The following is a 10,000-nucleotide window of genomic DNA, read 5'->3' on the forward strand; positions in this document are numbered from 1 at the left end:
GACACTTCTAAGTTGGCAACACACATCAAAAGCCATCATTTTTAGATTAACACAAGTAAAATGTACTGAATGCTAGCATACAATGTTAGCATTCTAACACTAGCATGATAATGCGGAAAGAAAATTGCACATTTCTAAGATGCGGCTAAGTATCCAAAGCCATGATTTTTAGGTTTAAACAAATTAAATATGCTAACATTTTAGCATGCTAACACTAGCATGATAGTATAGGAAACGTAAGGGCACTTCTAAAATGGCACCTAACCTCAAACGCCATCATTTTTAGATCAACACAAGTAAAATGTGTCGAATGCTAGCATAAAACGTTAGCATTCTAACACTAGCATGATAATGCGGAAAGAAAATTGCACATTTCTAAGATGCCGCTAAGTATCAAAAGCCATGATTTTTAGGTTTAAACAAATGAAATTTGCTAAAATGTTAGCATGCTAACACTAGCATGATAACAAAGGAGACGTCAGGGCACTTCTAAGTTGGCACCAAACATCAAAAGCCATACTTTTTTTAGATTAACGCAAGTAAAATGTGCTGGAATGCTAGCATAAAACGCTAGCATGATAATGCAAAAAATACGCACACTTCTAAAATGCCGATAAGTATCAGAAGCCATGATTTTTAGGTTTAAAATCAATGAAATGAGCTAAAATGCTAGCATGCAATGTGAGCATGCTATTGTTGCCATGACAACTTTAAAAAAAAGTTAGCACACTTCTAAGACGGCGCCCAGGATCGACAGCCATGATTTTTAGGTGTACACTAATACAATTTGTCAAATGCTAGCATAAAAGGTTTCCCCGGCAAAGTTAGCATGGTAACGTAGGTGGCAAATATCGAAAGCCATGACTTTTAGGTTAAAACAAATACCATTCGCTAAAATGCTGGCATAAAATGTTAGCATGTGAACGTTAGCATGACAACATGGAAAAAGTTAGCACATTTCTAAGATGATGGCGAGTATCGAAAGCAATAATTTTTTTAAGTGCAAACAAATAAAATTTGCGAAAATATAAACATACAACTTTAACATGCTAACGTTGGCATAATAACATAGGAAAAGTCAGTGTTCTTCTAATGGCGCCAGGTATCAAAATCAATGATTTGTAGGTTTAGACAAATAACATTTGTTAAAATAATACAATAACATGTTGACATGATAACGTTAACATTAAAACAAAGTTAGCGTACTTCGAAGATGGCGCCAAGCATCAAAAGTCATGATTTGTAAGTGTAAAATAATAAAATTAGCAAAAATGCTAGCATAAAACGGTAGCAGGCTAACATTAGCATGACAGGCTAACATTAGGTCAGTGTTCTTCTAAGATGGCCCCAGGTATCAAAAGCAATAATTTGTAGGTTTAAACAAACACAATTAGCTGAAATGCTAGCATAAAATGTTAGCATGCTAAACGTTACCATCCATCCATCCATCATTTTCTACCGCTTGTCCCTTTCGGGATCGCGGGGGTGCTGGAGCCTATCCCAGCTGCATTTGGGCAGTAGGCGGGGTACACCCTGGACAAGTTGCCACCTCATCGCAGTAAACGTTACCATGATAACGTAAAAACAAAAGTTAGCGCACTTTTTAGATGCCGCCAAGTATCGAAAGCCATGAATTTTAGGGTGTAAACCAATAACATTTGCAAAATGTTAGCATAAAATGTTATCACGCTAACATTAGCATGATAAAATAGGAACAGTCAGGACACTTCTAAGTTGTCACCAAAGAACAAAAGCCATGACTTTTAGATGAACACAAATAAAATGTGCTGGAAGGCTAGCATAAAACTTTAGCATTTTAACGTTAGCATGACAATGCAGAAAAAGGTGCACACTAAGGTGCCTCTAAGTATCAGAAGTTATGATTTTTTTTTAGATTTAAACAAATAAATTAGCTAAAATGCGAGCATAAGCATGCATGCTAAAGTTACCATCATATCTAAAAAAAAGTTGGGCACTTCTAAGACGGCGCCTCGTATCGAAAGCCACAATTTTTAGGTGTAAACTACTAATAGCATAAAAGCGTTTTCATGCCGACATTAGCATGAAAAAGTCAGGATACTCCTAAGATGGCGCCAATTATCAAAAGCCATGTGTTGTTTTGCTGTAAACAAATACAGCTAGCAAAAAATGCAAGCATAAAACGTTAGCATGCTAACATTAGCACGATGACATAGGACAAGTCAGAGTTCTCCTAAAGTAGCGCCAGGTATCTAAAGCCATGATTTGAACGAACAAAAATTGGCTAAAATGTTAGCATGCTAACATTAGCACGTAAAAAAAAAAAATGTTAGCGCCAAGTATCACAATCCATGAATTTTAAGTGTAAACAAATACAATTTTGCAAAAATGCTAGCATAAAACTTTATCACACTAGCTCAAAAAAATGATCAATGCTATAATTCTATACCTCTAGTCAATTAAACTAGTAAAAATGCCAGGAGGTAATCAATAATCAATAATAATACCAGTGTGTAGATTTTTAAACAAAACATAACAACATGCTTGTTTTTTTGTTTTTAACAAGGTAAATAGTTTTTTTTGTGTGGTTTTTTTATGTTTTGTTGTTATCGCTTCTATTTAAAATGCCATTTTTTTTTAGCACTTTTCCTGCTAAAAAAGCTTTTAAAATTACATAAAATATAATAAAAAATAAAATAAAATATGTGTACAATGTGTAAAATATAATATAATAATAATAATAAAAATAAATAATAATGATAATAATAATAAAACAAAATAAACGCTTTTAATCTATACATTTGAAACAGCCCACTGTGCAGTACAGTTACAGTTAGTGTTGTCCCGTTACCAACATTTTGGTACTGGTACCAAAATGTTAGTATCGGGATATTTCGGTACTTTTCCGTACTTTTCGATACTTTTCTAAATAAAGGGGACCACAAATAATGTCATTATTGTCTTTATTGTAACAGACAATGTTAGTGTACATGAAACTTATGTTTATTATTGTCATTTAGTCCTTAAATCAAATAGTGAACATACTAGACAACTTGTCTTTTAGTAGTAAGTAAACAAACAAAGACTCCTAATTAGTCTGCTGACGTATGCAGTAACATATTGTGTCATTTATACACCTATTATTTTCACACATTATGAGGGACAAACTGTAAAAAATGATTAATCCACTTGTTCATTTACTGTTAATATCTGCTTATTTTCTCTTTCAACATGTTCTATCTACACTTCTGTTAAAATGTAATAATCACTTCTTCTTCTCTTCTTTGATACTTTACATTAGTTTTGGATGATACCACTCATTTAGGTATCGATCCGATACCAAGTAGATACAGGATCATACATTGGTCATATTCAAAGTCCTCGTGTGTCCAGGGACATATTTACTGACTTTATAAACATTATATGAATTTACAAAAAACGAAATAATCTGTTGTGATGCCAAAAAATATCGACATAATCATAGTAGTATCGACTCGATACGTGCTTGTACTTGATATCATTGCAGTGGATGTTAGGTATCGATCCACCAATGGCGTTTGTTTACATTTTGACGCCGGTGAGCTATTGTATCCTCCTACGGTGTGTAGTGAAGCATGTTTAGCTATTCCGTCGTCCTCCAGTGATAATGCTACATGTAAGTAACTTACTTTATTCGTCGCCATGGAGGCCAGGATTAGTGGTACATTTTAGAGGCGGTATAGATTCATTAGTATGGTGGTACTATACCGGGGGTCGGCAACCCGCGGCTTTAGAGCCGCATGCGGCTCTTTAGCGCCGCCCTAGTGGCTCTCTGGAGATTTTTCAAAAATGTATGAAGAATGGAAAAAGATGAGGAGAAAAAAAATCTATTTTTTTTGTTTTAGTATGGTTTCTGTAGGAGGACAAACATGACACAAACCTCCCTAATTGTTATAAATCACACTGTTTATATTAAACACGCTTCGCTGATTCGAGTATTTGGCGAGCGCCGTTTTGTCCTACTAATTTTGGCGGTCCTTGAACTCACCGTATAGTTTTTTTTACATGTATAACTTTATCCGACTTTCTAGGACGTGTTTTATGCCACTTTTTTTTCTGTCTCATTTTGTCCACCACACTTTTAACGTTGTGCATGAGTGCACAAAGGTGAGTTTTGTTGATGTTATTGACTTGTGTGGAGTGCTAATCAGACATATTTGGTCACGGCATGACTGCAAGCTAATCGATGCTAACATGCTATTTAGGCTAGCGATATGTACATATTGCATCATTATGCCTCATTTGTAGCTATATTTGAGGTCATTTAGTTTCCTTTAAGTCCTCTTAATTAAATGTATATCTCATGACACATGTAATATGGCTTTTAATTTTTTGCGGCTCCAGACAGATTTGTTTTTGTATTTTTGGTCCAATATGGCTCTTTCAACATTTTGGGTTGCCGACCCCTGTACTATACTAATACCGTACAACCCTAGTTACAGTATAAATACATATTTAGGAATGAATTACACATTTTTGTCGTCCGTGAGCCTGAATTAGCGATTATTTCACGACTGCTTTGATGTCACTCGTTAAAATGTTGACTTTTCACTAGAGATGCGTTAAAATTTAATATCGGAAATTATCGGTATCGTTTTTTTTATTATCGGTATCGTTTTTTTTTGGTTTTTTTAAATTTGTTTATTAAATCAACATAAAAAACACAAGATACACTTACAATTAGTGCACCAACCCAAAAAACCTCCCTCCCCTATTTACACTCATTCACACAAAAGGGTTGTTTCTTTCTGTTATTAATATTCTGGTTCCTACATTATATATCAACATATATCAATACAGTCTGCAAGGGATACAGTCCGTAAGCACACATGATTGTGCGTGCTGCTGGTCCACTAATAATACTAACCTTTAACAGTTAATTTTACAAATTTTCATTAATTACTAGTTTCTATGTAACTGTTTTTATATTGTTTTACTTTCTTTTTTATTCAAGAAAATGTTTTTAATTTATTTATCTTATTTTATTTGATTAATTTTTTTTAAAAAGTACCTTATCTTCACCATACCTGGTTGTCCAAATTAGGCATAATAATGTGTTAATTCCACGACTGCATATATCGGTTAAAATCAGTATCGGTTGATATCGGTATCAGTAATTAAAGAGTTGGACAATATCGGATATCGGCAAAAAGCCATTATCGGACATCCCTACTTTTTACATCTCCGCCCAGTCGAAAGATTGTTTCTCTGCTTGGGTTGTGCTTGTGGGGCAGACTGGCAAGGTGCAGAAGATGATGAATCCCGCGCTCGCCTTCACGGTGATGCGGGGCATAACTGTTGGACGGTTGCCTAGCAACAACACAACTAATTTTGTATGCCGGCATTGCTTTGTGGGAGGATCACAGTGTTCCTCTGATCTGGTGACCGTCCTGACATCCCTCTTTCAGACGCGGGAGGAAAATAAATAACCTTTGTTATCGTGACTTAATGTCGTCTGTTGCGTATCGTCGCTGTTTGAGGATAACAACTGATTGGACCGCAGGCCATTATTAGTCAGTCCACATCTACACCTGTAGCCCCGGGGCGTACTTGCCGACAATTTCACCATTCCCATTTCTACACGTGTGTGGGCCACAGTGGGGGAAATGCCTTGCTCTTGGACACAAGGAAATTGGGTTTTGAACCGCCAACCCTCCAGGTACGGGACAACCTCTTCTACTGCAGCTCCCGAGGCCCCACTTCTCACACCGTACATGGATTTAGGTGCATTTCTTGACAATGAAAGCTACCCTATTATTGGTGCTATATTAGCCGCACCTACTACGTTTTAGAAGAAAAACTTTTTTTTTTCCCCCACGTATAAGCCGCAGGGCTAAAACCACATTATATAAGCCACACCCACTACGATTAAGAAGGAATTTTTTTTCTCCATATATAAGCCGCACCGGACTATAAACCGAAGGGTTCAAACCACAATATATAAGCTGCACCTACTACGTTCTAGAAAAAAATAAAAATAAATAAATAAATAAAAAATAAATAAATAAATAAATATATATATATATATATATATATATATATACATATATATATATATATATATATACAATTTAGAAGGAAAAATATTTTTTTTCCATATCTAAGCCACACCAGACTATAAACCGCAGGGTTCAAACCGTATTGTATAAGCCACACCTACTATGTTTTATAAGAAAAACTAAACTTTTTTCCCATGTATAAGCCGCACCGGACTCTAAGCCGCAGGGCTAAGACCGCATTATATAAGCCGCGCCCACTACGATTTAGAAGGAAAACATTTTTTTCCCCATGTATAAGCCGCACCGGACAATAAACCGCAGGGTTCAAACCGTATTATATAAGCCGTACCTACTACGTTTTAGAAGAAAACAATACTTTTTTCCATATATAAAGCGCACCGGACTATAAGCCGCAGGGCTAAAACTGCATTATATAAACCGCACCCACTACGATTTAGAAAAAAAGTACTTTTTTCCCATGTATAAGCCGCACCGGACTATAAGCCGCAGGGCTAAAACCACATTATATAAGCCACACCCACTACGATTAAGAAGGAATTTTTTTCTCCATATATAAGCCGCACCGGACTATAAACCGAAGGGTTCAAACCGCAATATATAAGCTGCACCTACTACGTTCTAGAAAAAATAAAAATAAAATAAAAAAAATAAAAAATAAATATATATAAATATATATATATACAATTTAGAAGGAAATTTTTTTTTTTTCCATATCTAAGCCACACCAGACTATAAACCGCAGGGTTCAAACCGTATTGTATAAGCCACACCTACTATGTTTTATAAGAAAAACTAAACTTTTTTCCCATGTATAAGCCGCACCGGACTCTAAGCCGCAGGGCTAAGACCGCATTATATAAGTCGCCCCCACTACGATTTAGAAGGAAAACATTTTTTTCCCCCATGTATAAGCCGCACCGGACTATAAACCGCAGGGTTCAAACCGTATTATATAAGCCGTACCTACTACGTTTTAGAAGAAAACAATACTTTTTTCCATATATAAAGCGCACCGGACTATAAGCCGCAGGGCTCAAACCGCGCTATATAAGCCGCAACTACTACGCTTTAGAAGGAAAAAATACTTTTTTCCATGTATAAGCCGCACCGGACTATAAGCCGCAGGGCTAAAACTGCATTATATAAACCGCACCCACTACGATTTAGAAAAAAAGTACCTTTTTCCCATGTATAAGCCGCACCGGACTATAAGCCGCAGGGTTAAAACCACATTATATAAGCCACACCCACTACGATTAAGAAGGAATTTTTTTCTCCATATATAAGCCGCACCGGAATATAAACCGAAGGGTTCAAACCGCAATATATAAGCTGCACCTACTACGTTCTAGAAAAAATCAAAATAAAATAAAAAAAATAAAAAATAAATATATATAAATACATATATATACAATTTGGAAGGAAACATTTTTTTTTTCCATATCTAAGCCACACCAGACTATAAACCGCAGGGTTCAAACCGTATTGTATAAGCCACACCTACTATGTTTTATAAGAAAAAGTAGTTAGTAGTTACAGGATCATACATTGCTCATATTCAAAGTCCTCATGTGTCCAGGGACATATTTACTGACTTTATAAACATTATATGAATTTGCAAAAAACGAAATAATCTGTTGTGATGCCAAAAAATATCGACATAATCATAGTAGTATCGACTCGATACGTGCTTGTACTTGATATCATTGCAGTGGATGTTAGGTATCGATCCACCAATGGCGTTTGTTTACATTTGGACGCCGGTGAGCTATTGTATCCTCCTACGGTGTGTAGTGAAGCATGTTTAGCTATTATTCGTCCTCCAGTGATAATGATACCTGTAAGAAACATACTTTATTTGTCGCCATGGAGACAAGGATGAATGATTTAGAAGTAGCTAAAACAGGGGGAGGGACAAACAAAAAATTGATTATTAATCTACTTGTTCATTTACTGTTAATATCTGCTTATTTTCTGTTTTAACATGTTCTATCTACACTTCTGTTAAAATGTAATAATCACTTCTTCTTCTCTTCTTTGATACTTTACATTAGTTTTGGATGATACCATTCATTTAGGTATCGATCCGATACCAAGTAGATACAGGATCATACATTGCTCATATTCAAAGTCCTCATGTGTCCAGGGACGTATTTACTGACTTTATAAACATTATATGAATTTACAAAAAACGAAATAATCTGTTGTGATGCCAAAAAATCGACATAATCATAGTAGTATCGACTCGATACGTGCTTTTACTTGATATCATTACAGTGGATGTTAGGTATCGATCCACCAATGGCGTTTGTTTACATTTTGACGCCGGTGAGCTATTGTATCCTCCTATTGTATAAGCCACACCTACTATGTTTTATAAGAAAAACTAAACTTTTTTCCCATGTATAAGCCGCACCGGACTCTAAGCCGCAGGGCTAAGACCGCATTATATAAGTCGCGCCCACTACGATTTAGAAGGAAAACATTTTTTTCCCCCATGTATAAGCCGCACCGGACTATAAACCGCAGGGTTCAAACCGTATTATATAAGCCGTACCTACTACGTATTAAAAGAAAACAATACTTTTTTCCATATATAAAGCGCACCGGACTATAAGCCGCAGGGCTCAAACCGCGCTATATAAGCCGCAACTACTACGCTTTAGAAGGGAAAAATACTTGTTTCCATGTATAAGCCGCACCGGACTATAAGATGCAGGGCTAAAACTATATTATATAAGCCGCACCCACTACGATTCAGAAGGAAACCATTTTTTTTCCACATATAAACCGCACCGGACTCTAAGCCGCAGGGCTGAAACCGTATTATATAAGCCGCGCCCACTACGATTCAGAAGTAATTTTTTTACACATATAAACCGCACCGGATTTATAAGCCGCAGGGTTCAAATTGTACCATATAAGCCGCAACTACTACTTTTTAAAAGAAAAACAAAATACTTGTTTTCATGTATAAGCCGCACCAGACTATAAGCCGCAGGGCTAAAACCGCATTATATAAGCCGGGCCCACTACGACCCAGAAGGAAAAACTTTTTTCTATATATAAGCCGCACCGGACTATAAGCCGCAGGGTTCAAACCGTATTATATAAGCCGCACCATCTACGTTTTAGAAGAAAAAAATACTTTTTTGCCCATGTATAAGCTGCACCGGACTGACTATAAGCCGCAGGGCTAAAACCATATTGTATAAGCCGCGACCACTACAATTCAGAAGGAACATTTTCCCCCCCATATATAAGCCGCAGGGCTCAAACTGTATTATATAAGCCGCACCTACTACGTTTTAGAAGAAAAAAATTCTCTTTTTTCCCATGTATAAGCTGCACCGGACTATAAGCCGCAGGGTACAAACCGTATTTTATAAACTGCACCTTCCACGTTTTAGAAGAAAAACAAGATTTTTTCCATGTATAAGCCGCACCGGACTATAAGCCGCAGGGTTCAAACTGTATTATATTATCCGCACCCACTACGTTTTAGAAGAAAATAAAATAAAATACTTGTTTCCATGTATAAGCCGCACTGGACTATAAACCGCAAGGCTAAAACCACATTATATAATCCGCGCCCACTACGATTTAAAAGGAAAAACTTTGTTTTCCACATATAAGCCGCACCGGACTATAAGCCGCATGGCTAAAACCGCACCATATAAGCCGCGCCCACTACGATTGAGAAGGGAAATTTTTTTCCCATGTATAAACCGCTCCGGGCTATAAGCCGCAGGGCTAAAACTGTATTATATAAGCCGCACCTACTACGTTTTACAAGAAAACAATACATTTATTTCCATGTATAAACCGCTCCGGACTATAAGCCGCAGGGCTAAAACTCTATTATATAAGCCGCGCCCACTACGATCGAAGGAAACATTTTTTCCCCATATATAAGGTGCACCGGAGTATAAACCGCAGGGTTCAAACCGTATTATACAAGT

The sequence above is a fragment of the Entelurus aequoreus genome, linkage group LG22, assembly GCF_033978785.1.
Source record: "Entelurus aequoreus isolate RoL-2023_Sb linkage group LG22, RoL_Eaeq_v1.1, whole genome shotgun sequence".
Classification (NCBI taxonomy): domain Eukaryota; kingdom Metazoa; phylum Chordata; class Actinopteri; order Syngnathiformes; family Syngnathidae; genus Entelurus; species Entelurus aequoreus.